Genomic DNA, 25,084 nt, shown 5'->3' with positions numbered 1-25,084 from the left:
TTAGGAGCATGTTTTGTACGGTGCATGCTACAATCCTGAACCTGAATCTGCAAAGCTTCGAGTTATTTCCCAGATGCAGTTCAAGTTCTCCATGGCCTTTATTTTAGCTGTTTAGAAACCACCTCTCTCATCATGCCCTATCCAGTATTGCCAACCCCAGCATTCAACAATCGTGAGTCAAGTCCTCAAAAGAAGTCATTATATTAGCATAAAAATCTTGGATTTTAAGATAACTACTCTTGGGTTCTTTTTATTTGCCTCCTTGTGCTGAAGGGTTCAGGCATCATGTTTTCAAGCTTTTCTCTGCCCATGAGAGATAGAAACTTACTTAAAAAAAAAAAAAGCTGAGATTCTCAGGTAACAACCTGATTCCAGAAATTGAGGTCTTTAAGAAAAACACCTGGGAGACCCAGCATACCCCTTATAGCCATGGCTCATGAAACCTTACACGGGACACCTGAGCAGCAGTAAGGAGCAATTCAACAATAAGCTGAGTAGGTGCTGGATGACTGTGGAATATGCCTTTGACAGATTAAAGGTGCTCTGGCGATCCCTTTATGACAGGTTAGATCTCAATGAGGATAATATTCCCATGGTCATAGCTGCGTGTTGTATGTTGCATAATCTCTGTGAAGCTAAGGGTGAAAGGTTTGCTTAGGGGTGGAGTGTCAAGGCAGAGCACTTCGCGGCCGATTTTGAGCAGCCAGATACCAGGGCTATCAGAGGGGCCCAGAGAGAGGCAGTGCGAATCAGGGAGGCTTTGAGGCAACACTTTGAAAACAAGAACCAGTAATGTACATCTCTGTGATTGGTGATGCAATGTTACATTACATGTAGTTTTCATAGGAAGCAACGATGACATTTGAGGCCTTACATTCCAGTAAGCAAATTGTTAAACTACCTAGGTATGTATTGGTGGTGCCTGCTATCTCAATTTGTAGGAAACAAATAAAGATGAGTTACCATTCAAAAACTTTTCTTTTATTGCACAAGAAACAACACACACACACACACACACACACACACACAGACGCTTGGTGGGAAAGGAGGTACCCGGTAAGTGCAGACTCTCAGAGCTGTGTGAGGTCCAGCTATCATTGTGAAAGTTGTCCGAGGGGGTGGAGTGAAGGGGAAACTGAGAAGTCCCAGAAACGGGAAAGGACTATACGGGCAGAGTTTTGGGGGGCACAGAAAAGAGTTCTGAATGTACTGCAGGGGAGGGTGGGCATGCATCTGCTCAGTCTGCAGCTTTATTAAGGACTTCAGAATCTGCGTTTGCTCCTCCATTATTTTAATCATCCGCTCAGTAGCATCCTTAACAAACTCCTGATTTTTTTTTTTCTGTCCTGCCTTTTAGCTTCCCTCCACTCCTTGTGTTCCCTTTTCTCTCCATTGGAGCAGTGAAGTACCTCCTGGAACACATCTTCTTTGCTCTTAGGCGTTTTCTTATCTGGTGGAGATGCTCGGCCGGTGTGTGTGGGGTGCTTCTCAAGGCTACATCTGCCAAAGCACGAGGAACAATGCACAGAAGCCTGATTGTTAAGTTCACACACAGCATTGAAACATTTCAGTAAAATACATCTCTGGTAACATACCAATCACTTTCTCACTGACCCTTGGTAAGCACACACCTCTGTGAACACCCAAAGCATAGTGAGTGTTGGCTGGGGTGAGGGAGCACTCTACATGGGGGAAAGCCATGTATGCAGCCGACTAGGACAAAAATTCTAAAATTCTTTTCCACAGGCAGGGGTCATTGTAGCAGATATCTCACTGCTGAGGGTAAACAGGGAAGCGAGGTTGCATCTACTGCTCTCTTGTGGCTTCCACTCTTTTTTGTCAACAACACTCTGTAGTGTAGACAAAGCCTTGGTAAAAATACACCCATTTTCCCCCTCCAGTTTTCCCCTTAACTGTTTTTGGCCCTTATCCTGCAATTTGATCCATACAGACACAATCCTGCCCCCCTGCGGAGTCTCAGGGACTTCATTGGGGCCCTATGCAAGTCTGCAGGTCTGCCCATGTAAATCATTTTGCAGGAATGAGACCTTAGTAACTAACTGTTTTCAGTGAAGCACCTGAAGACTGGAGTGGTGGGTTCCCCTGGCAACAACAAAATGTCAGGGAAACTGGTGCACTTCCGTGGGCAAACGCTGACTTGCAGCTTCCTTCTCTACTGTGTCTGTTCCTGAGCAGGGAAAGCGTTGCCCCTCTGCCTCTCTGCCATGTTCGTCTTGGCCGGCATGGTAGCATTTGAAAAAATGCAAGACGGGGAAGTAGGGGAAATGCTCCTGAATTGGAAGCAGCGGTAGGCTGGTAAATCTCTTCATTATTGTGTCTCCCACAGAAGGGCAGAGATAACTTTCAAACAACAAGGGAGGCACCAGGGTCCAGTAGGTAAAGTACTGGACAGGGTTTTAGGAGAGCCAAGTTCAATTCCTGGCTCTGCCACTGATCTGCAAAGCAACCCTTGGCAAGTCACTTTACCCTTCTGCTCCTGCTTTCAGCCTTTGTCCCATACCAGGATGGATTAGTACATACTGTCTCCCTGCATGTCTTATGCAGCACCAGATGGATGCAGCCTTTCTGCCTCTTGTGATTTTATCGCAAGCCTTGCAGTATTTGGTGTTTTTTCCTAAAGTCCCAGCTTCTGGAGTCTGGTTATTTCATGAGATTCTCAGCTTCCATTTCTTCAAAGGAAGTTTTTAATCTTTGTGGTTGCAGAGACAAGCTTGGAAATGGGACCCAAGTGGATCCTACAGGCTCAGAAACCAGGAGACAAATTAAAAAACCCTCCAGTTTAGTATTATTTTATTATTTCTCATGGTTTTTAAGACAGTCTCATGATTGTCAAGGCCTTATATGTTTTGAACGCTTGGGGTGGGTGATACTGTGGGCATAGTACTTCCTATCCCAAACAGTTGCATAGTGTCCCTGTGCAGTGCTGAACATTCGCCCCATTCCACGCCAGAGGAGGCTGTTTCAGCACCGTGATTCCTTTGTGCATATCAGTGTGTTTGTAAAGGGAACCTTTAAGGATGGGGAGCACTATATAATGGTAAGCTCACCTTTACTTCTCAGGTGCTGCATTGCTCATGATACCTTACAAAAGTCTGCACTTCCCCTAACAAAAAGAATAAAATGCTGACCGGATGCAGTGATCTACCATACTGCAGTGACATCAGGGTGAGTTGTAGTGTTTTGGAGAATGGTGCCCTAAAATGTTAGTGTAAATCTTGGGGCCCAATCTTGCCATACCGTGCTGGGCAGAACTCCCCCAGGTCCCATGTCCAGGAGGCTGGCAGGGCAGTGCTATTTGTTAATTACTGTTTGTAAATTGCCTTGGAGAAAAGGCACTAATCAAGTACCAGCTGTTAGTGATTTTATAAGGATGACCCTTTAGATCAGCAAAGGAGAGAGTTGGGTTTGCTAGGGAGATTTTGCTGAGCTTGAAAGCTGCTGGGACTTTAGGGGCCAGTTCACAGAGGTGAGAAAGTATTTTGAAAGTCAGCAGCACTGAAGGAGTTAATGCACTTCCCACTCCCCCCAAAAAAAGAAAAGTGTCCAGCAGAAGGTCCTGTTTAGTGTAGTTTCCCCAAGTCAGTCAAGTATTCAGGGACATGGGTTTCCATGGTAATGGGGCCTGTTCTTCAGCCAGCTGCAGATTAGCTCACTGGAAAGGAGTCAGGATGGGTCAGGCTAGGGAAGGGTGGGAAGAAAGACACAGGAGGGGGAAGGGGTGGAATTAACGTCACAAGCTTGAAGAGATAGTCACAAAATCAGGAAAGAGGAAAAAGTAGCAGAAGAATCTAGGGGAAATAAGCTCCACAAAAGCCAACGGGGGCAGGAAAAAGCTCTGGGCAAGAAACCGCTCTCCTGCTTGTGACTGGGGAATGATTGAGAATGGAAACTGATCTGTATGGAGCGGGAACGTGGGGCTTTCGAGCGAAAGGAAAAATCCTGTAGAGTGGATTGTAAGGAATTCTCCTAACAAAAGAGGGGGCGAGCCAGGGAGCCATGCATCCAGATGTTGCTGCTGCTCCCAGGCTGGAACTGGAGTTCCCCAAAATGAGACCTGAAGGTAAAAGAGCTGCAGCCCAGCTACTGCCACTGAGAAAGGTAGGACTGGGATGCCAGTGTCAGAACTCCTCTGAAATTAGGCTTTGGGGTGGGGAAGGGGTGAAGGGATGGGGAGGAAGGGCCTGGTGTGGGTAGAGGATGGTGAGATAGAGGGGGAGCAGTTTGGGGATCCATTCTGCAAATGGCGTTGGAGCTTTGGAACAAACTTGTCAAAGCAGCTGCATTGATCAGGATGTGGGGAGGAGGGAATATTGTAATTAGCTCCAATTGGTCCAACTGTTCATTGATAAAACAGATTGCTGTGCCCTTTTTTTTTTTTTAAGGGAGAAAAGGCAACCATGCTAACAAAAAGGATCTTCAGTGAGAGCCCAGGGTCTTGCTCACAAGTAGTTTTGGGGGGGATCAGTAATGCAGAGAATAAAGCAGCCCCCCACATCTCACCACTCTCTTTTCCCCCTATAGTTGCCGTGCGGAGCTCCCAGGAATGTAGATCGCGCCGCAGACTTACACATGAGGGTTTTCTTTCCTTTTTAGGGATCATTTGTTGTTTCAAGGAGCCAGATGGAGGCTCAGTCTAGTGGAGCTGGAGCTGTTTAATGTCATTGTAACATAAGGCTAATGATATGTGCACGTACACATACACGTCTCTAACTCTACCCTTTGATTTGGCTGGGAGAAGTACTTGCATTAGCCTCTTGGTTTATTTATTTTTTCCCAGCCATGAAACATAAATGGTTAAAGTTCTCTCCATTCCACACACACCCCAGCCCAAAGAAGTAATTAGCTGGAAAGCGCAACTATCTAGAGAACTGACTGATTCCACACACTGCGCTGCAGGAATGGGGTGGAGGCCATGAGGAAGGATGATTAATTTTGGAATGGAGCAAAAGTCTGTGAGCCTGATTCTCTTGTCGCTTGCGCCTATGTAAATCAGGAGCAACTCAGTGGAAATCCATCCGTTACAGCGACTTGGTGTTTGTGTGTATGAAAGAGGGGAAAGTCTCCCAAACATTTCAACACAGTTATCAATTTTAAAAGCCTTGGTGTTGCAGCAAAGAGGAATAGACTGTTCCCTAAATCATTTTGAAAGTCCAGGTGGAAAGCAAAACAAAATATCAAAACAGCTTGGGGGCGGGGCAGTGAGAAGGGTATTGGATGAAAAGATTGTATAATGTTGCTGTCTTTCCCATCACACTTCAAAAGCGCACTCTCCTTCATAACAGACCAGCATTAGAATTCCTGAGACTGGAGAAATAAATAATAATAATAATGAAAACAATTTCCCCAGCTCGACGACAGTTAATCTCCCTTGGATGGAGAAATTGTAAGTATTCCATTGCCTTTATAATGCTTTACATTTCCAGCAGCACGTTCCCAAGTGGAAAAACTGACAGGCACATTTCCTCTCTAAATTACAGGGGGGGAAGCAGTAATAAATAGAACAGAAATTACAAAAAGTTGCTGGGCTGTGTGTTGTAATAATGGCTGATTTTCACTCTGCTGCTTTAAGACCCATTCTGGAGTCAAAGCAAACTCTTTGCAAGGAAACTACATTGTTGGGGTTTTTTTGTTCTTAGTACAAGGAAAAGTTGTTTTAATTTCTACTGATATACAGGAAAGAGACAATAGGACTTTTGCTTCCTCGTGGCTGGAGATTTTAGATAAAGGTATGATTTAAAGGGATAAAGCTGAGGGACTTGAAAAATTAGGTAAAAGCAGCAACATGCAAACTGGTTTTGTGTATCACCCCACGGAAGGGAAATGCAAAAAACTCAGAGGAAATTTTTGTCCACTCAATTTTTTTTGTCTAAATATTTGCTTCTGATTTACGAGACAGAAAGCAAAGGTGGTAAGCACCTTTCCTCGTAAGAACAGCCATATTGGATCAGACCAGTGGTCCATCTAGCCCAGTATCCTGACTTCTGTCAGAGGCCAGTGCCAGATGGTCCAGATGGAATGAAATGAACCAGGCTATTTCAAATGATTCACCCTCTGTTGTCCTGTCCCAGTTTATGCCAGTTCCTTAGCTCTGTAGGGTACTTTTAATCCAGCCTTTTCTTAACAAAAGCAAATTTCAAAAGAATATTGAGATCCAAAACCAGTCACATGTAGGTCACTGGTTTGAATGTAGCCCAGATAAGCAGTAACTCTCAAGAGTAGCTATTTCATTATCATTCAATGAGACCTATGTGAAATAAGTTACTAGTCTCAGTCCAGTTCCCAGTGGACTAGTATCTACTCACAAAACCCACTACTGAACTGGCATTCAGCACAGCCATGGAAGATTGAATAGAGATGGGCACATAACTAGTTTAATGTCTCACCCCTAGAGGTTGTCCCTATTTCAGGGCTGAGGGGAAAGGATGGGGCAAAGTGGGTGAGCTTGCTTGGCAGCTATCAGTGGTCTTTTGCTACTAAACAGGAGACTTCACTCTCTGGTGCTTTCAATCCTGCGCCTTTGTCTAGCACTAATCTGACTAAAAAATAACACAATGGCCACAATAAAATGCTCAATGAGCTAATTCTTAAGATGGAATCCTGGCCCCATTGAAGTTAATGGCAAAAATACTTCATGGGGTCAGGATCTCACTCGTAATTTTTAGTTTGATTGGCTTTTCATTTCTTGGATTGCTTGAAATGTCCTTATTTAATTTACTATAGATAGAGCTATCAGCACTAACTACATTAAGTGGCTCAGTAAACATGGCATCTGGTTTCTGCCCTTGATGGTGATCTTAGAAGAGAGGCTCAAATCACCTCTGTGTCATAGTGTCTTATAATAATGAACATTAATTAATTAGCCATAGGGCTCAGTCAGAACAACAGCTGGGAGGGGAGTGAGAGAGAATTTACAGCTATCTTTGATCCTCTGTTCTTATGTTGTGAAATGCACTATGAGGGACAAACTTTGTGAGGTGGTACAGCCCGTCAGACCCAGAGCTTCTTGTTCTATCTGTTAATCTAAGCTGTGGGGTGCCCAGATGCTACAGAGAGGCAGGGGCGGCTCTAGACATTTCACCACCCCAAGCACGGCGTCATGCCATGGAGGGTACTCTGTCGATTACCAGTCCCGCGGCTCCAGTTGACCTCCCGCAGGCGTGCCTGTGGAGGGTCCGCTGGTCACGCAGCTCTGGAGGACCTCCTGCAGGCACGCCTGCGGCAGGTCCACCAGAGCCGCGGGACCAGAGGACCCTCCGCAGGCATGCCACCAAAGGCCGCCTGCCGCCGCCCTCCTGACAACTAGCAGAGCGCCCCCCGCGGCATGCCGCCCCAAGCACGCTCTTGGGGTGCTGGGGCCTGGAGCTGCCCCTGCAGAGAGGGGTGCTATACAAGAACCTTGATAGAATCTAGGCTCGTCACCGTAGTACCTGAATCTGATAGCTGGAAGCAGCATCTTCTCACCAGTACTTGTAGCTCAAAGGAACAGACTACAGGCTTCTTTTGCCTCCTAATCATAAACACTAAATAGGCCTTGCTTGGTGGCCCTGGTGGTTAGTACTTTGCAGGGCATTTCACGAGACCACAATTTAATTGCTGGTCAGGTTTGCAGAGCCTAGAGACAATACTTCACCCTGGGCAAAGCTTAGTAACTTGTGGCTCTGTAGCAGCTCTCACCATTAAAGCAGGGGTGTTGCTAGGCTCTTGAGACAGTGGCATCTAGACTGCAAGACCTCAGCTGGCATAGCCTTGGTGCTATGCAGCTGTGGTTCAATTCCCTGACACCAATAGCCTGCCCACAAGCAGAAGGCCCCAGCCTGACTCCCACCAGCCTAGTTACACTTTGCAGGGTGACAGGTGGCTCTGAGAGTAGGGGAGAGATGGAAGGGAGATCCTGAGGGCTCCAACAGGAATGCAGAGGTCCCGGGAACATGTGGTTACCTTCTCATCCAGTTGTGTATAATCCTGGGATAATTTCTGTGACTGGATTGTGGTTCATTACTGTACAGTCATCTACATGCTTCTGGCACAGAGTTTTCTAATAAAGCTTGTGGGCTGCATTTCTGACCCACCAGAAAGTGAGTAACACCAAGTCAAACCAGCAGTTCGCTCTGTCGGAGTGGAATATTTTCCCTTGACACTGAGAGCCTTTCATTGTAATCTTGTCATCATCATTATATCATTTCTGTTTTCACATCTGGTCTTGGCAATAATGAATTTAAAAAATTATATAAAATCTTGGTATGTCAATAGGTCCTAATCATCATTGTTTAGTCTTTCAATAGCTGAAAAGTATTTAAATGAGATGAAATCAAAAGATTCCCAAGACAACAGGCAGCTCTTAGAGGAAGTGAAGAATAAGAACCGAGAACAGAGAGCGCTAGAGTCACCAAAGTAAGCTGCAGATTTATAGCTCAGCTGGTAGCACTTTTTGATGTCTTACACCAGTTCTTGGCTGAGCAGTCAGTCAGTGCTGACAAGGCAGTGCAGAACAGGTCATTGCTAGAGATGGCCGTCTTCAAACTGAGAACTTAAAACAAGGTCCTTTCTGCCTCTTTGTGGTAGCTGTTGAAAATCCCATGGTACTGCTTGTGAAGTCAGGATAAACTATGTGTCCCAAACATCATTCTCTGTCTCAGTTAACCAGATTCTAATGACAGCTGACATGACAACTATCTAGCTCACTGCTCTGTGTAGTGCTTTGGGATACCCAGGCTATACAGGGCATGGTGTGATGCTGACTATTCTGTTAAAAAGAGAGGGGCAACTACATCCTCTGCTTAGGGTTGACAGCATGCTCAGTGCTATATGTAAAGGAAAATATGGTTCCTTCTCTGAAGAACTTACAGCCTAAATGAAAAGGCAACATAAGATGCATTGGGAGACTCAGAGGATAATGCTAGCTTCCTTCATACCTTTCCACCATGCCTGCCACATTAGTCATTCCACAATTTTCATATTAAAAATAGAGAATATACATAGATTAGTTAAAGCACTGATTTTTTGGAGGTGCTGGGCAATTCCAACTCAAGCTGAAGTCAATAGGAGCTGAGAGTGAGGAACTCTGAAAATCAGGCTTTGATGGCAATTAACTTATTTATGTATATCAGAACTGAAGCCACGTAGGGTGCTAGGCATCCTACAAACATAGAGGCAGACATAATGCCTGTCCCAAAGAGCTTGCAAACTAAGAAGTACTTCAATCTGACTTGGGGGCCCGGAAGCCAGCTGATTAAATGTGGGTGATGCGATGATGGGGTATTTTGAAATAACCTGAAGGATGGCACACCCTCTTTGGCTCCCTGTGGATATGTTGCCATGTGCTTGTGTGGTTCTGTTTTTCTTTTTTAGCAGTTGGCACTTTCTGTCTTTCCTGAATGGTTGTGGAACAAAAAACCATCACCCTGCCAGATGGAGGCCCAAATGGGAGGCGATAACTCTCCTTATCCCACCCTTTGTGAAATCCAGGGCTGATGAGAGGCGATCTAGCTGGGAGGTTTCTTCAAGTTCATTCTGTTGTGGGAGCAGGTTATTTCAAATGCGGAGAGGTGCTCTCAGCTAGTCAGGGCATGGCTATCAGCTCTTCAGGACAACATTTCTTAGCGTAAGGGCTTAAGTTGTAGTGGTTGCTCCAGCTTTTGACGGAATCTCAATTGCTGGCTTGAGGAGGCTCAGAAGGGGGGCATTTGCATTAAAGAGTGAAAGTTGAAATAAGATTTGTCATTAACCAGCTTGTCAGTTTCTTAAGGACTGAAAGTCAACCCTTGGGAGGTGATGACCATCAGGAGATGGACATTCCCTCCTCTCTGTGACACAACTCTAATGAACTGAAAAATAAACCATCCTCAATATTCACTAGATGCTGCTGAACTAGGGGGATACAAGATGGGCACTACTTTGTCGTAGTGAGATCCAGGGTGAGGTGTTTTTCCCATAGAAAATGAGAGCAAATGGGTCAGTGAGTACTGATTCGGCACGCATTGAGTTTTGCTTGTGGGATTTTTTTGTTTGTTTGCTTGTTTGTTTGTTTTGCATATATAAATAATTCTAATTGTATATGTAAATAGCTGGAAGTGACAGCTGGGATCAAACTGGGTTCACCTACATGCTGTTCCTTGTGCCTAGTGAAGTGCAAATGAGTTCAGTTTCATCCTAGTCGCTAGCGATTGACTATTTGTGTACCACACTGTTCAATCCATGGTTTTTCTATAGCGCCTGTGGCCATAGTATCTAAATATTGGCTTCAGCAGGAGCTGAGGGTTATCATCACCTCTGGAAATCAGGTCTTTTTTTTTTTAGGTGCCCAGATCTAGATTTAGGCACCTAAGTTTGGAAATTCTGACCCAGGTATGTGTGGCTAGTGGCATTAGAGGGATGGTCTGTTCCTGTAAAAGCCTGTTTTCTCAACTGAGGGGTCATGGCATTATGTCAGGGTAGCAACCTCCCTGCCCGTCCCATATTGCTAAACAGGAGTGGGGTTCTGGTTAGATCTCAGCTAGATATGAGAGGGTCCGGTATGGAACAGGTTGAGAACCTCCTTTGAAGTGTGTCTCACTGAGTGCTTCAGAGGGAGACAGCCATGCTATGAAGTCATTTAGACAGATATTTAATGCAAAGGCAAACCATCCACAGCCCTGCCAACACTGTGACTGAAACCATGATGGCCACAGCTGTGTTTATAGCATGGGTCTAGCATGCTTTTCCTGACTGTTGCAGACAAGGATTTTTTTTCCTCTGTGAGAGCCCTGGTGCATGGTCCAGAACAGTGGTGCTCTGGGATATCCCCAAGCTTTCTCCAACGTGAGCTTAGCTATATACATGTCTCTCGGCCTGCCATGGTTCCAGTGTGGAACACAATGTGTGTGACCAAGACCCAAAGTTAGGGACACCAGAAATGATTCATGCAGGAAGCCTGAAATGTCATGTCACTCCTTCCTGGATGGTAGGTAATATTTTTCGATAGTCTCTGTTTCATCCTTTCTTATGTAAATAATTTTCTATAACAAAATGGACTTGGACTCTGGGGAAATGTAAACAAATGGCATCCCTTGGATTTGAGAGAGAGGCAGTTGTAATGCAATCCTCAATTAAATAGTAAATAAATAAAAAGCTCACGACCCCTAGGTTAGGGAAGCCAGGCTAGAATCAGCCAAATTTCAACCCTGGGAGTTAAAAGAGTAGTCAGCAGTGTGGCATGACCACTGAAGTTCACTTTAGACTGATTAAGCTTGTTAAGAGAAAGGATTAAACAGTGAGGGCCTGATTCTCACTTACACCAAGGCCCCTTCACACTGCGAATCAGGCCCAAGTGTTACCTAATGTCTTTAGTTCCTGAGAAGGTCCATTAAAACATGACCTTTGCCATAGTGGTATGTGTGTATGCTGTGATTACCTCCCAAAGGGGTGGAGGATGTGAAGGCATGTGGATGTTAGGGTGACCAGATGTCCCGATTTTTATAGGGACAGTCCCAGTATTTGGGGCTTTGTCTCATATAGCTGCCTACTACCCCTCACCCTCTGCATCAATTTTTTCACCCTTGTTGTGTGGTCACCAGTGGTGAGCTGGAGCCGATTCCCACCGGTTCGCAGGAACCAGCTGTTAAATTTAGAAGCCCTTTTCGAACCTGTTGTCCCGTGAGGGACAACTGGTTCGAAGAGGGCTTTTAAATTTAACAAAAGCCCCAGCAGCTCTCTGTCCTTCCCCCGGCCCCAGCTCACCTCACTGCCTCTGCCTCCTCCCATAAACGCTCCCGAGGCTTCTCCTCCCCCTCCACGGCTTCCTGCAAATCAGCTGTTCGCGCGGGAAGCCTGGGAGAGCTGAGAAGGAAGCAGCGGCTTCCCACAGGTGAGCTGGGGCAGGGGGGCTTGGGTGCGAGGAAGGCTCCAGATGCCGCATGGCTCTGGCCTGGCCCCCAACCCCATCCCAGGGGTTGTGCGGCTCTAGCCCAGTCCCGACCACGGCCAGCCGGGCAGCGCGGCTCCGGCCCGGCCCTGGCCAGTTAAGTGCCCCGACTCCGGCCCAGGACGAGCACCCTGGCTCCGGTCCCAACCCTGGCCGAGCAGCCCAGCCTGGCCCTGGCCCGGCCCCCATTTCCAAGCAGCGCAGTAAGGGGGCAGGGAGCATGGAGGGGGTGTTAGATAGAGGGCAGGGGAGTTGGGAGGGTGGATTAGTGTCAGGACGGTCAGAGGGCAGGGAACAGGGGGATTGAATGGGAGCAAGGGTCCCGGGGGGCAGTCAGGTAGGGGCAGGGGTTGGATGGGGTGGCAGGGGGTAGTCAGGGGACAGGGAAGGGAGGTGGATGGGACAGGCATCCGGGGGGGGCTGTCAAGGAATGTGGGGGGTTGGATGGGGCAGGAGTCCCGGGGGAGGCACCTCATGGGGTGAGGAGGAGGGAACCGGTTGTTAATATTTTGGCAGCTCGTCACTGGTGGTCACCCTAGGGGGCATGCACATTGGAGCAGTTGGAGAGGGAGCAGTAATTCAGTGGGCAAGCTGCTGTGCTCAATGGAGACTGAGGGGGTTAGCGCCGGGTCTCACTCTAACTCATTCTCAGGCTCTCCTAACAGCTGTGGAAGGCCTTGTTCCATTCTGTTCTCATACGCTGGGAAGCAGCAATGTTTATGTGACGAAAGAGAACAGAAGATGGCTTTTCTTGACTGCTGCCTTTACGCATACACATGCTGGCCCTACGCCAGCCATGATGGAAACTCTCTCCTCATGAGCAGGGAGAGGGGGGGGGGCAGGGAAAGAGAGGCCCACAAGCAGAGGAACCAGAGGAAGTGAAAATAAAACCTCAAACCCAAGCACAGATCAGATGATAACAGCTGCCCCAGAGTTCCTTAATGGGCCTTTTCTCAGGTCAGTGGCTTCAGATACCCCTTCAACAATAACTCGCTTTCAGCAGTAGGTAAATTTAGTGTGGAATGCTGGCCCTTTAAAAATATGGGATGGAAAATCAAAGTAAAAGCCAAAATGAGACTAACAGGGATTGTAAATTAAGCTGTTGGAGGCCTTGTCTGCACTGGCTACAGTGGGCCTCATACACTGGCATAGGTGTAGCACTGCTGGTGGTAGCAGTGCTGGAAGATGTAGTGTAGACAAGTGTCAGGCCTGGTCTACACTACACGTTTAAACAGAATTTAGCAGCATTAAACCGATTTAACCCTGCACCCGTCCACACAACGAGGCCCTTTATATCGATATAAAGGGCTCTTTAAACTGATTTCTGTACTCTTTCCTGACAAGAGGAGTAGCGCTGAAATCAGTATTGCCATATCGGATTAGGGTTAGTGTGGCCGCAAATCGATGGTATTGGCCTTCGGGCGGTATCCCACAGTGCACCATTGTGACCACTCTGGAAAGCAATCTGAACTTGAATGCACTGGCTAGGTGGACAGGAAAAGCCCTGCAAACTTTTGAATTTCATTTCCTGTTTGCCCAGCTTGGAGCTCTGATCAGCACAGGTGGCCATGCAGTCCCAGAATCCAAAAAGAGCTCCAGCATGGACTGTACGGGAGATACTGCATCTGATTGCTGTATGGGGAGACAAATCTGTTCTATCACAGCTCCATTACAGAAGATGAAATGACAAAGCATTTGAAAAAATCTCCAGGCTATGATAGACAGAGGCCACAGCAGGGACTCAGCACAGTACTGATAACAGAAAGCCAAAGATTCAAATGGACGCTTATGGAGGGAGGGGGGACTGAGGACTCCAGCTATCCCATAGTCCCTGCAGTCTCCGAAAAGTATTTGCATTCTTGGCTGAGCTCCCAATGCCTGTAGGGTCAAAAACATTGTCCGGGGTGGTTCAGGGTATATCTCGTCAATTTATCCCACCTCCCCTCCCGTGAAAGAAAAGGGAAAAAAATAGTTTCTTGCCATTTTTTTCAATGTCACCGTATGTCTACTGCATGCTGCTGGTAGACGCGGTGCTGCGGCGCTGACCAGCAGCATCCCGTCCCCTTTCTTTCCTGATGGCAGATGGTACAAAATGGTGGAAAACCGTCATCATCCCATGAGTGCTCCTGGCTGGCCTCGGTGAGGTCGGACAGAGGCGCCTGGGTAAAAATGGGAATGACTCTCTGTCATTCCTGGCAGACAGTACAAAATGCTTGTTAACCGTCCTCATTGTAGCAGCTGGAGCCTGAGCTCCATCAGCCCCCCCTCCCCCTTTCAAGTCTAAAGAAAAGATTCTGTACTCCCTGGACTATCATAGCAGCGGGGGGCTGCCTCCCTCTCATTTTATCTCGCTAAAAAGTCAGTGTTTCTTATTCCTGCATTCTTTATTACTTCATCACACAAATGGGGGGACACTGCCACGGTAGCCCAGGCGGGTTGGGGGAGAAGGGAAGCAACGAGTGGGGTTGTTGCAGGGGCACCCTCTAGAATAGCATGCAGCTCATCATTTCTGCAGGATCTCTGGGGCTCTGACCTGGAGCGGCTGCGCTCTCTGGCTCTCTAGTAGACTTGCCCCATATTCTAGGCAGGACTGACTCTATTTTTAGATAAAACATAAAGAAGGGAATGACCTGCGGAGTCATTCCCATTTTTGTCCATGCACCCCCAGCCAACCTCAGCGAGGCCAGCCAGGAGCACCCATGACAGCAGCAGATGGTACAAAATGATTGATAACCGTCATCGCCAGTTTCCAATTGCAAACGGTACAAAATGATTGATAACCATCATCGCCAATTTACAATGGCAGACAGTGCAATAGGGATGGTAACTATCTCTGCTACCTTGCAAAGGCAAATGAATGCTGCTGTGTTAGCACTGCAGTACTGCCTCTGTCAGCAGCATTCAGTACACATACGGTGACAGTGACAAAAGGCAAAACAGGCTCCATGGTTGCCATGCTATGGCGTCTGCCATGGCAATCCAGGGGAAAAAGGGCGCGAAATGATTGTCTGCTGTTGCTTTCACGGAGGAAGGAATGAGTGATTACATTTACCCAGAATCACCCGCGACACTGTTTTTGCCAATTCATGCATTGGGATCTCAACCCAGAATTCCAGTGGGTGGGGGAGACTGCAGGAACTATGGGATAGCTACCCACAGTGCAATGCTCCAGAAATCGACGCTAGCCTCGGTACATGGACCCACACCACCAAATTAATGTGCTTAATGTGGCCGCGTGCACTCGACTTTATACAATCTGTTTTACAAAACCGGTTTATGTAAAATTGGAATAATCCCGTAGTGTAGACATACCCTCAGACATTTTTACCATGGTCTCCACTATAACTTCACGGTCGCTAACACTGGTGGAGCTGCAACTGGGGGTGAATTAACGATCTATTGTTTACCAGAGTAGATACAGCCAGTAAAAAACAGAGAGTTAAAAATCTGACTTAGGAGAGATAGGGAGAGGATTCCTCTCTCCACCAGTCAGAAATACACTCCCCAGCCATGGCCTCCCGTCACAACCATCCTGCTGTGCCATCTCCTGCTCTTCAGGTTCTCAACCAGCAACCCGACCATGACTCACTATCTGACAGTGCAATCTGTCCCCCTCCTGCCTGATGGGGTGCCCCACTTTCCCTGCCAGGCTCCTCCAGCAACTTCAGTGATGCCAGCTGGGTCCCTCAGCTGATGCTGCATTGGCAGCTCTCTGGCTGGGGCTGCAGCAGGAGTGGCGCTGATAGCTATGCAGCCCAGTTCCCTAAAAGAAACACCACTCATTAGGGTGAAATAGAACTGTTAGACCAAGTTTTCAAACCTGGGAGCCAAAAATTAGGAACATGGAACCAAACAATGACACCAACATAAAAGTGGCCTGGTTTTCAGAAGTGCTGAGCGAGCACCCATGAATCCCCAGGAAGTCAATGGGAACTTTGGGTGTTCAGCACGTTTGAGAGTCAGGCCACACTCATATAGGACCATTAATATAGATTTCAGAGCCTATCGTTAGGCACCCAGGTTTGAAAAGTTTGCCCCTTGTTTTGATGATCTAGTGCCCGGCTCATCATCATGGCTTCTCTTCATGAGAGAAGGCTGGTGTTTCCCTCCCCACAATCACAATGTACACTTCATGGGGCCTGCTTCACTGCAGTTGTCTTTGTTATAGTTCCTGCAGTGGAGCTGATGCATTGTGATGGAGGGACTAGTCCCACCTGCAGCTACTACCACAGCACCACAACTCTCTTGTGAATTGGCCATAGTGGGTTTGAGTGCAGAAGGAATGTCTCAGTGCAAAGCAGAGACATTAGCACTGTACCTAGACTTCGTGGGGTCACAAGCGCAGAGCCTGCCAGGTGACCGAGTGCTTCATCATTACAAGGAGGTGAAATCAGTATTGTTCAGGGGTTTGGTGTGACAGCTTAAAAAGCAACATCCTGGTCTGCTCTGCATGGATTTGAGATTTGCGGTGAGATCTAAGGTTTGACTATAATGACTAAATGAATTTGTAGGGCAGAAGATGCCACTAGGTTTATCTTTCTCCTTGTAACACAGGCCATTCTAATGTGATGTTAAATGTGATTCTACACATTTAAGGACTGTCATAGTTAAAACTGTGTCCTCTGGTTGTGGTTCTTGCCTGCTCTTAATACTTAATATTGTGTTAGTTAACACCTGTTATAATCCAGTGTTTTTTCCCAGTGTAGACAAGCCTTTCATAAGACTAGGATTTTGCCCTTGGGCATTTAGCTAAATTGTTCCTGCTCCCTGCACTTCCACAACACTGCAGGACAGTTTCTCTGAGCCTGGTGGCGATATTTCTGCACTCCTGTGTGGATGTGGCATAGAGACCATCGCTCCAGGGTGCAGGTTGTGTTTTGTTTAGCTTTCAGTTATCAGCCTGAGATTTGACACCTCCACTCAGGAGTGTACTGTCTGCAGGACCGGAAGAGTACAGTGTTCTGAAAGAATGGGGCTGCCATTTCAGCGTCTGCATGGTAGAGCTTCCAAACTCTGCAACGGAGTTTGCGATGAAGCTTCCATCAGTTTCCCAGCCCAGGCGAGCCATCTTTGCCTGACCAGGGTCAGGGCTCCACACAGGAATTTCCATTCAGTGCTCTGCATGGACCTGATGCAGTTCCCACTGAAATTAATGGAAGGCTTTTTATTGGCTTCAGAGAGGACCTGGACTGGGCATTGTGGCCTCAATTCTGCAAGGTTCATTATTTTTATTATTTGTACTGTTGTAGTGCCTAGGAGTCTTGCCCAGGGAACAGGCCCCCATGGTGCTGGGCACTGGATAAACACAGAAAAAAGAATGTCTCTACCCCAAAGAGCTTACAGTCCAAGTATGAGACAACAGATGCATACAGACAGGTCAGTGGAGCACTACAAGGAAAGGATGACACAGTATTGGTCAGCACAGCAGGCAGTGATCTCAGCACTCCAGCAGCCTAACCATCGTTCAGTTTTTTGTAGGCTCATGGAGCAGGAGAATTTTAAGGAGGATCGATTGGTTTTGTGGCTGTTTATGGGGAACTTCTCCCAAGCATGAGGGGCAGCACCGGAGAAAGCACAAACATGCTTGATGGAAAATGTAACAAATGGATGGTGGAAGCTGGCATTGTGGGCCGATCTGGGGTGGGAGTTGACTTTTTGATACTGCATAAGAGATGACAGGTGGGGTGGGGATAGGTCATGAAGGGCCTTGAAAATGAAGACAAATAGCATGTGTTACTCATGCATGTTACATATGCAAGTAACCCCACTGATGTGTGGAATTCAGCACATGCTTAACCTGCCCGCTGGATTGTGGTTTATTAATGTAAATCCTCATCTCCTTATAAATTAATCAATGGAATTTTTATTTGTAATGTTCTTTGTCTTGTTTTGGCTTCTTTAACTGCTTTTTTTTACCCAAATTAGTGAATAGTTTGTATATGATTTATCTAAAAGAGCTTTTCAAGAAAATAGTGTTTAAGGCAGATGTAGAAATAACACTTCATAGGGTCTTTCTTTCTTTCTTTCTTTCTTTCTCATTAAATGTAAATATTATTTTAAAGACCATTATCAGATGGTTGTAGGTTTTATTATTTAAAAATCTGAAATGAGGAGTTTAAGGTTAAAAGTGAACATTTGAAAGTCAAGCAACTAAAATGCTGTGTCAATATTTAAATAAAAATTCAGAGATCAAATTTAAGCCAGGACCAAAATGTTCACTCATGGGTGACTATAGGCAAGACACATCTCACTTCATCCTCCCCAAATGTCAGGATTGTGTGTTCTAGTTGTAAAAATGTAAGCAAAAGATTGTGTTAGAATTCACGTGTATAGGGAAGAATCAAATCCTTTCATGTCATAACTAGGCACTGATTCAGCAAAGCGCTTAAGCATGGGGCTTAACTTTAAGTTTGAGATGGAGGCAATGGGACTACTCAGGTGTTTAAAATTAAGCACATGCTTAAGTACTTTGCTGAACTGGGACTCAGATGGTGGTCTAGCTAGAGTTGGTTGGAGGAACTTCAGTGGAGCTATATTTCATTGGAATGTATGGGTCTGTCAAAATCAAAGGGCTTTGGAAGATCAGGTCAATGTTGCTGGAATTTAATGTAGAGGAAAGAAAAGGGCAAAGGGGGTGGAGTGCAGACAATGTCAAAACATCTTATTCCAGCTTTTTTTCTTTTAAATAACTAATATAATACCTCCCATGAAAAAGTCAAAATCAAATCAAAACATCAAAACAAAACATTTTGAATTATCTGAAAATGTTATTTTTTAAATTTTCCTTCACAGCGAATTTCGATAGTTTGGGTTTTGCTCTGATTTGGAATGAAGCTAAATTTTAAAATCTCAAAATCCTTTACAAAGTAGAATTCCCATTCTCTGCCCAGCTCTAGTGCTAGCCTGCAATGCTGAGGAGTTCAAGACAACACTGGTGTTGGATCCTTAATTGAGGATTTCCAGACTCTGGCATTTAGATTTGAGTGCAGTATTCTGCTTTCCTGCCTGTTAAATGTTTGACTCTTTTAAAATACCAGCAGTGTTCTAATCACTTTGTGTTAAATTAATAGATATTTGCAAGCATAACTAAAGTGTGCGGGCTTGGGGCTTTTCTTAATTTTGTCTGGGAATAACGCCAGTGAAGTGCCTTGGGGAGTAGAGTATTCAGATCTATGGCACTGATTCAGCAAAACACTTCAGTTCATGTTTAACTCTAAGTATGTACTTAAGTCCATTCCTATTTAGCAAAGCATTTAGGCCACTAATTCAGGAAAGCACATAATCAGGTACTGAACTTTAAACACAGGCTTAAGTCCTATTGAAGCCAATGGGAATTAAGCAGGTGCTTAAAGTTAAGCACCTGCTTAAGTTCATTCCTGAATAAGGATGTGCTTAAGCATGTGCTCAGGTCCTTTGCTGAATCCCCACATGTGTGCATTTCCACACTAGAGACATGCAGGAATGTTGCCCTCCTCTTAATATCCTGTGAGATTCTTTGCCAAGGTCGTGCTGACGAGCCCGAGCCACGTTACCACAAGCAGTTCAGGCGAGATGTGCTAATAGTGCTGGTATTTTGCTAGCACTGTGCATGACCTGCACATGTGAATGATTAAATTAACCCATCAGAGTGTCCTATTGAGAGAAAAAAACGCTGAGCTTGCTTTGGCGAAGGGGTGGATAACATGCCCCTCTGCATCTTTTGCTGAAAGGTTTCCCACTGCACAGATGTGAAGTTGTTGAGATTCCATTGCCATAAAGTCGCACAGAACAGCAGAGTGAGAAGAATGCACAATGCAGGAGGCTTGGTGGGCCATAATGCTGGAGGTTTTATTTTCATGGCAAAAAGTGCCAATTTTTGTGGAGCAACACTGCAAATTTCACAGAGCAACATTAGAAATCATAAACACGTATCTTAATACCCAGTATCAACCAAACAATACTTTATAAGATACTACACATGCTCCAGCACATACCTTGAGAAAGGGAGAAAAAAATTCCAGTCAATTTTTCGATTGTTGAAGATTTACTTTGAAAAAGTCAAAAAATCAAAAGATCTGGGGCATGTAACTCATTCAAAAGTGCATCACATTTCAAGGGTTAAGCATCTAGAAATATAATTTCTTCTAGGAGTGAAGTGTTGGGTTATTCAGAGCACTGAGTGGCATGTTAGCAAATGAAAAGCCTCCACCAAATTGGGAAGGGCTTCTTTTTACACACGTTATGTTCTGCTTTTATACTGCGGAGCTCAAAATCTGACCAAAGTAGACACCATAGGCCTGATCCAAAGCCTACTGACTTCAGTGCAAGCCTTTCCATTGATTTCAACAGGCTTTGGATCAGGCCCTAATTGAGAATCTGCTTTTGTCTGCCTTGCCACTTTTGGCTGTGCGTACAGTAACCCATAGTTGAATTCTCAAAGGTACTGAGAAGCGGCCTTGGGATGATGGATTTTGTTCTAAATTACACTGAGGGGTCATGCACTTAGTAGCGCATTGACCAAGCTTACTGCACACACCAGGGCTCCATGTTGCTAGGATCAGCAGATAGTCAGGGCTTCATGTGTTCCCTCTTTTTTCCCGTTTGTTTTCCAAGTTTACCCCAAATCAATAGGGTTCTGGTCACTGATGCCAAGAATATTCCCTGAAATGTTGAGATTGGTTGGATGCTGTATTCATATGTTATTGTGTTACAGACAGACATAATGACTGACAAATGAGAAATGCCTTCAAATTCAGCACAAGGCCTTCACAAGCTTGACCAATAAGAATCCCTCCATCAAGATGGCTGCAACATTCCAGTCCTACCAAACACAGAGTAGATGCATAGAGTCCCACCACTGGGAAACCAAGATTCAGTGACTGTATCTGCATTAGAATATTTTCCCTAAGATTTCCCACTGGTGCATTTCTATCAGTGGCAGCAACAGTGGCTCTAGTGTAGACATGGTTCTAATTGGTTACTGGCGTTGAGTGATCCAAACATCTAGCTCTGAGCAATCCTAGACAATACAGTACTAAAAATACTGGTGGTTAACTCCTATCGTTGCTATCACTGTTGGGCTACACAGTGGAACATTTGAGGTAGAAAGAAAATCTAGTGAGGGGCCCGTGGCTATTCTTGTTACATTCCCTAGCTGCCCAAAGATGCCAGGCAGCTGGGAGCTTCTTAAGAGAAAATGGGATCGGCTTTAATAGCCACAAATTTAACCAAAAAAGGTGCCAGCATTTCAGAAGCTGTTTGGTTTTTTACACTAGTAAATTCGGGGGTGCCTAATACCCAGCTTGTATAAGAGTTACATACAACAGTGGGGAGAGATTTCTTTTCTGGGGACTTTCTCAGAGACAAAGAACTCGTTCCTCATGAGCACCATGTTTTTTCAGTGCAGACAGCACTCACTGAGGAAATAAGAATCCCAGACCTCATGTCCATAGAACTGGAGCTATTCAGGCACGCTGGTTCCAATCTCTCTGCTAATTCAGCGAGATTAGGCTTCCACTCAAACTCTCATTTTATTTCAGGCTCTCTGCTCTTTAAGAAATCAAGCGTGATCTTGAACTATGTTAGACTTTCTTTTTCCCTTAATAAAAGACTTGTAGAAAATAGTCTCCACAAATGGCTGGCACACAGATGTACACCAACCCTATTCTTCTTTCATGTAAGGACTTATAGAATTAATTTAGCATTATATTTTCCATCTTTCTTTCCCCACTTGTGGACAATCATTTCTATGGAAGATGATTTTAGTATGATTTATAATGAATTAATTTAATCCGGAATAAAACAGAGTATTGTACTGTGCAACTTTTCTTAAACAACTGCCCTAAAGAGCCAACAAAAATTGGTGATCTACTAGAGGTGGAGAACATTGGCTTGAATATGGACATGGCCAATAGAGACCAGGGTCAGTTCTTCAGCTGATGTAAAATGACATAGCTCCGTTTGACTGCAGTTGAGTTGCAACTGTCTAAACAAGTTGAGGATCTGGTCTCAAGATGGTTTGCCATTTGAAAGATATTTCATGACTCATGTGAAATGAACTGATGATAACCTGTGATTCTATTTCAAACATTATATTTCCATTGATATGCTGATTTATATTCCCACACAAAGTACTCTGTAAACACCATTTTATAAGTATTTTAACAATACATTTGACATGGAAACTTCTTAATCCTACCGTGAAGTACAATATTATGAGAAACAGCAATGAATGTATTGTCAGAGTTAAGGCTGAATTCTTTTTCATACTTCTATTCAAGTACATAGCTCTTGGATGAAATGTTGTGTGAAAGAAGTGATTTCTCAAGTTTGCGAAGCCGGTTTGCCTGAAAATTTTCTCTGTTTTTAACATTCCTTTTAATTAAGAATTGACTTAGCTCCATGTTAGCACAATTTGTTATGGTGGAAATTCTCCCAGGGCCGCCCAGAGTGGGGGCAAGTGGGGCAATTTGCCACAGGCCCTGGAAAACTCACGGGGCCCGGGCCCCCGGAGCTTCTTCTGCTCCGGCTCTTTGGCGGCGGGGGGTCCTTCCACCCCAGGGCAGAAGGACCCCCCGCTGACGAATTACCACCGAAGCGGGACCCATCGCCGAAGTGTTGGGTCTTCAGCGGTAATTTTGGCAGTGGGAGGCCCCCGCTGCGGGTTTTCAGAGCACTTCAGCTGCGGGTCCCGGAGCGGAAGGACCCCCCGCCGCCGAATTACCGCTGAAGTGGGGGCCCACCGCCTCCGAAAACCCCAGGCTCCCTGAATCCTCTGGGCAGCCCTGAATTCTCCCCTCCTTTTTGTTTGGGATTGTAAATGTTAATGCAATTAATGTTAATGTTAATGTAAATATTAAAGGAAGCTGAGGGCAGATTTTCATTAATACTGTCACATGTGAATGTTTATTACTTATGGAGGAGCTGGCAGGAGGAATGCATATTTAAATGCTAAACATACTTCTTACCAGCCAAGAAGTAGATCAAGTGTAACATTACAAATGCACTTTTGGGGCCTCCTCTAGTGCAAAGAAGATGATGGGGGAATTTCCTCTTAGGTCTGGTCTACTAATATTTCCTATATAGACAATATCCTCAAAATCATCTTTATTTGCAGTCACAGATAACTTAAACAACACAGGGCCGAAACAGACTTTAACCGTAGTTCCTTCCTGTTGAAGTGCATCGTAATGTTGAGAAATGGATCTCCAGATTAGATGGACTATTACATAATCTTGTGAATGTAACTGGATGCAGCTGAGAGTGTGTGCTCTTGTGGAAACCATTGTCTAGGCCGACAGACCTGGGCCTGGACTGAGGACCTCAGAGCATGACTGCTACAGTTGAGCTAAAGCAGTGCACCTGGAAGTTATGACAGGCTCCCATCCTCTGTGGATTGGTCATAGAGAGGAACCTGACACACACTGGAGGGGGGAAGGATTGCAAAGGTTATCTGTCTCCCATCCTTGGCAGATTGTGTTTATCTCTCAGAGAGACCTGCATGGGCTGTCTGGTTAACATGTTGGTAACACTTGTGGTACTTATCACGTCAACAAAGCATTATTGAATTCAACTGAGTGCAGTGTGTGTGGCAAGGGTGTGCTCCGCCTCTGCCTCTTTCCAGACAAGCAAACTGTTTGGAGACCTTCTTCAGGCAAAAGACCCAGTGATTGATTTACAGAGTTCATTCCCACCACCTTTACAGATTGTGGCATCAGCTAAAACAGTATCCTGGGGCTCTACGGCTCCTGAGCCCTGCAGAGGAGACATCCTGTGTCCTTGGCTCTACCAGCCTACAGCTCTTCCACTTTCTCTGTCCCCACTTGGCACTTCCTTCCTGTGCCGACTTTGCATCTTCTGAGTCACTGAGGTAATTAGGCTGGGGAGAGTTAAAAGCTATCTTCAATCTACCAATTTAGCAGAGTTCCCATATTCAGGCATTTGGGGCCACTGATTGAAATCATAGTGATCAGAGTGCTGGATCACCTGCTGTTTCCCAGCACTCTGTCACCGCATGCTCGTTTCTCTGGGAATTCCCGTCCGCATGAGGAAACAACTGCTTGAATGTGAATGCCTGACTGAAAAAGAGTAAAAACTAAGGGTGCAATGCAAGCTCCATTGAAATTAAGGGACAAGTGAGGCAATGGTGCTTCAGAGGATGATCCCAGGAGCAATTAATGGGTCTGAGAGCTTTGGAGCTCCTACAAGGGACTTGACTCCAGAAGTGTCCTGCTTTGACACTTTGTCCTGGACCCTGTAAATCCTGGCTACATTGCTGGTGAAATGCATTCTATGTTAGCTTCACTGGAGCAAATGCTTTCCCCATACACAATAAAATATCTTTGGGCCTGATTCAGAGCATACGGTGTAGGACACTGGAATACAAGATTGGATGTCTTTATAAAAAATATACTGTAGCTTGTCCACAAGATGTGGGCTTGATGCAGGAATTACTGGTTGAAATTCTCTGCCTTGTGTTATGCAAGGGGTCAGACTAGAAGATGGTCATAATGATCCCTTCTGACCTTAAAATCTATTAATCTATAAATTGTGGGCAAAATGTGTTTGTCAAATGGTTTGGCATAAATAAAAGTAAAGGCAAAAATGTAGGTTAATATTTTACTGTGTACATCTGAAATTCAGCACATCTCCGTGACTGGAGAAGTGATCAATATCTACATACTTGGTAAGTCTCAAGTTTCTAAGTTTTCAGCAATGAGGGACTCACAAAGAAACATTCCAATAAAAAAGCAAAAATTTCCAAATGAGTCATTTAAAATGTTTCTGGCTTTTAATCTATTTCACGGAATCACTAAAAACCTTCACAGAAATTAAATCTGGATCCTCTTACTAAATGATGTGAGTTTGGAAAGGAAATATTTTTCTTTGCTAATAAATCAATGGAATAAGTCTCCACTTTAACACTATTTTGCAATGCAGCCTTAACTATGGAGTCATGACCAATGGCTCCATTACAGTTTGTACCGCATTTGTGAGATTTGACAAGCAATTTGGAGTCAGCTGGAGTATACATGTCAAGAATACTATTATTTTGTCTCTTTTCTTCAGTTTGCTCTCATCTTGGCCGCCTTTCGGCTGCTTGCTTTCCAGTTAATGTGAGGAAATTTAGAAAACAAAGATAAACAAACTCTCTTGAACATAGACACTTTTTCCATTTAAACACAC

The 25,084-nt window shown here is 45.2% G+C and overlaps 1 protein-coding gene across 2 annotated transcripts in view; it reads left to right on the top strand.

Annotated features, from left to right (window-relative positions):
* Positions 1-3,751: 3,751 nt before the first annotated feature.
* Positions 3,752-25,084, top strand: part of DENND2A (DENN domain containing 2A) — an 87,275-nt gene continuing 65,942 nt past the window's right edge. Inside the window, exon 1 of one of the 2 annotated variants that reach the window (XM_050918103.1) lies at positions 3,752-4,119. The gene's annotated coding sequence lies outside the window, so the exon portion shown is untranslated. Of the gene's footprint in view, positions 4,120-5,310; positions 5,405-25,084 lie in introns of those variants that run through there. The other variant, XM_050918113.1, reaches the window with a different exon arrangement.

This window comes from Gopherus flavomarginatus, chromosome 1, assembly GCF_025201925.1.
Source record: "Gopherus flavomarginatus isolate rGopFla2 chromosome 1, rGopFla2.mat.asm, whole genome shotgun sequence".
NCBI classification, from domain to species: domain Eukaryota; kingdom Metazoa; phylum Chordata; order Testudines; family Testudinidae; genus Gopherus; species Gopherus flavomarginatus.
Note: the sequence above shows the minus strand (reverse complement) of the source record. Positions and strands in the feature narration are given on the sequence as shown.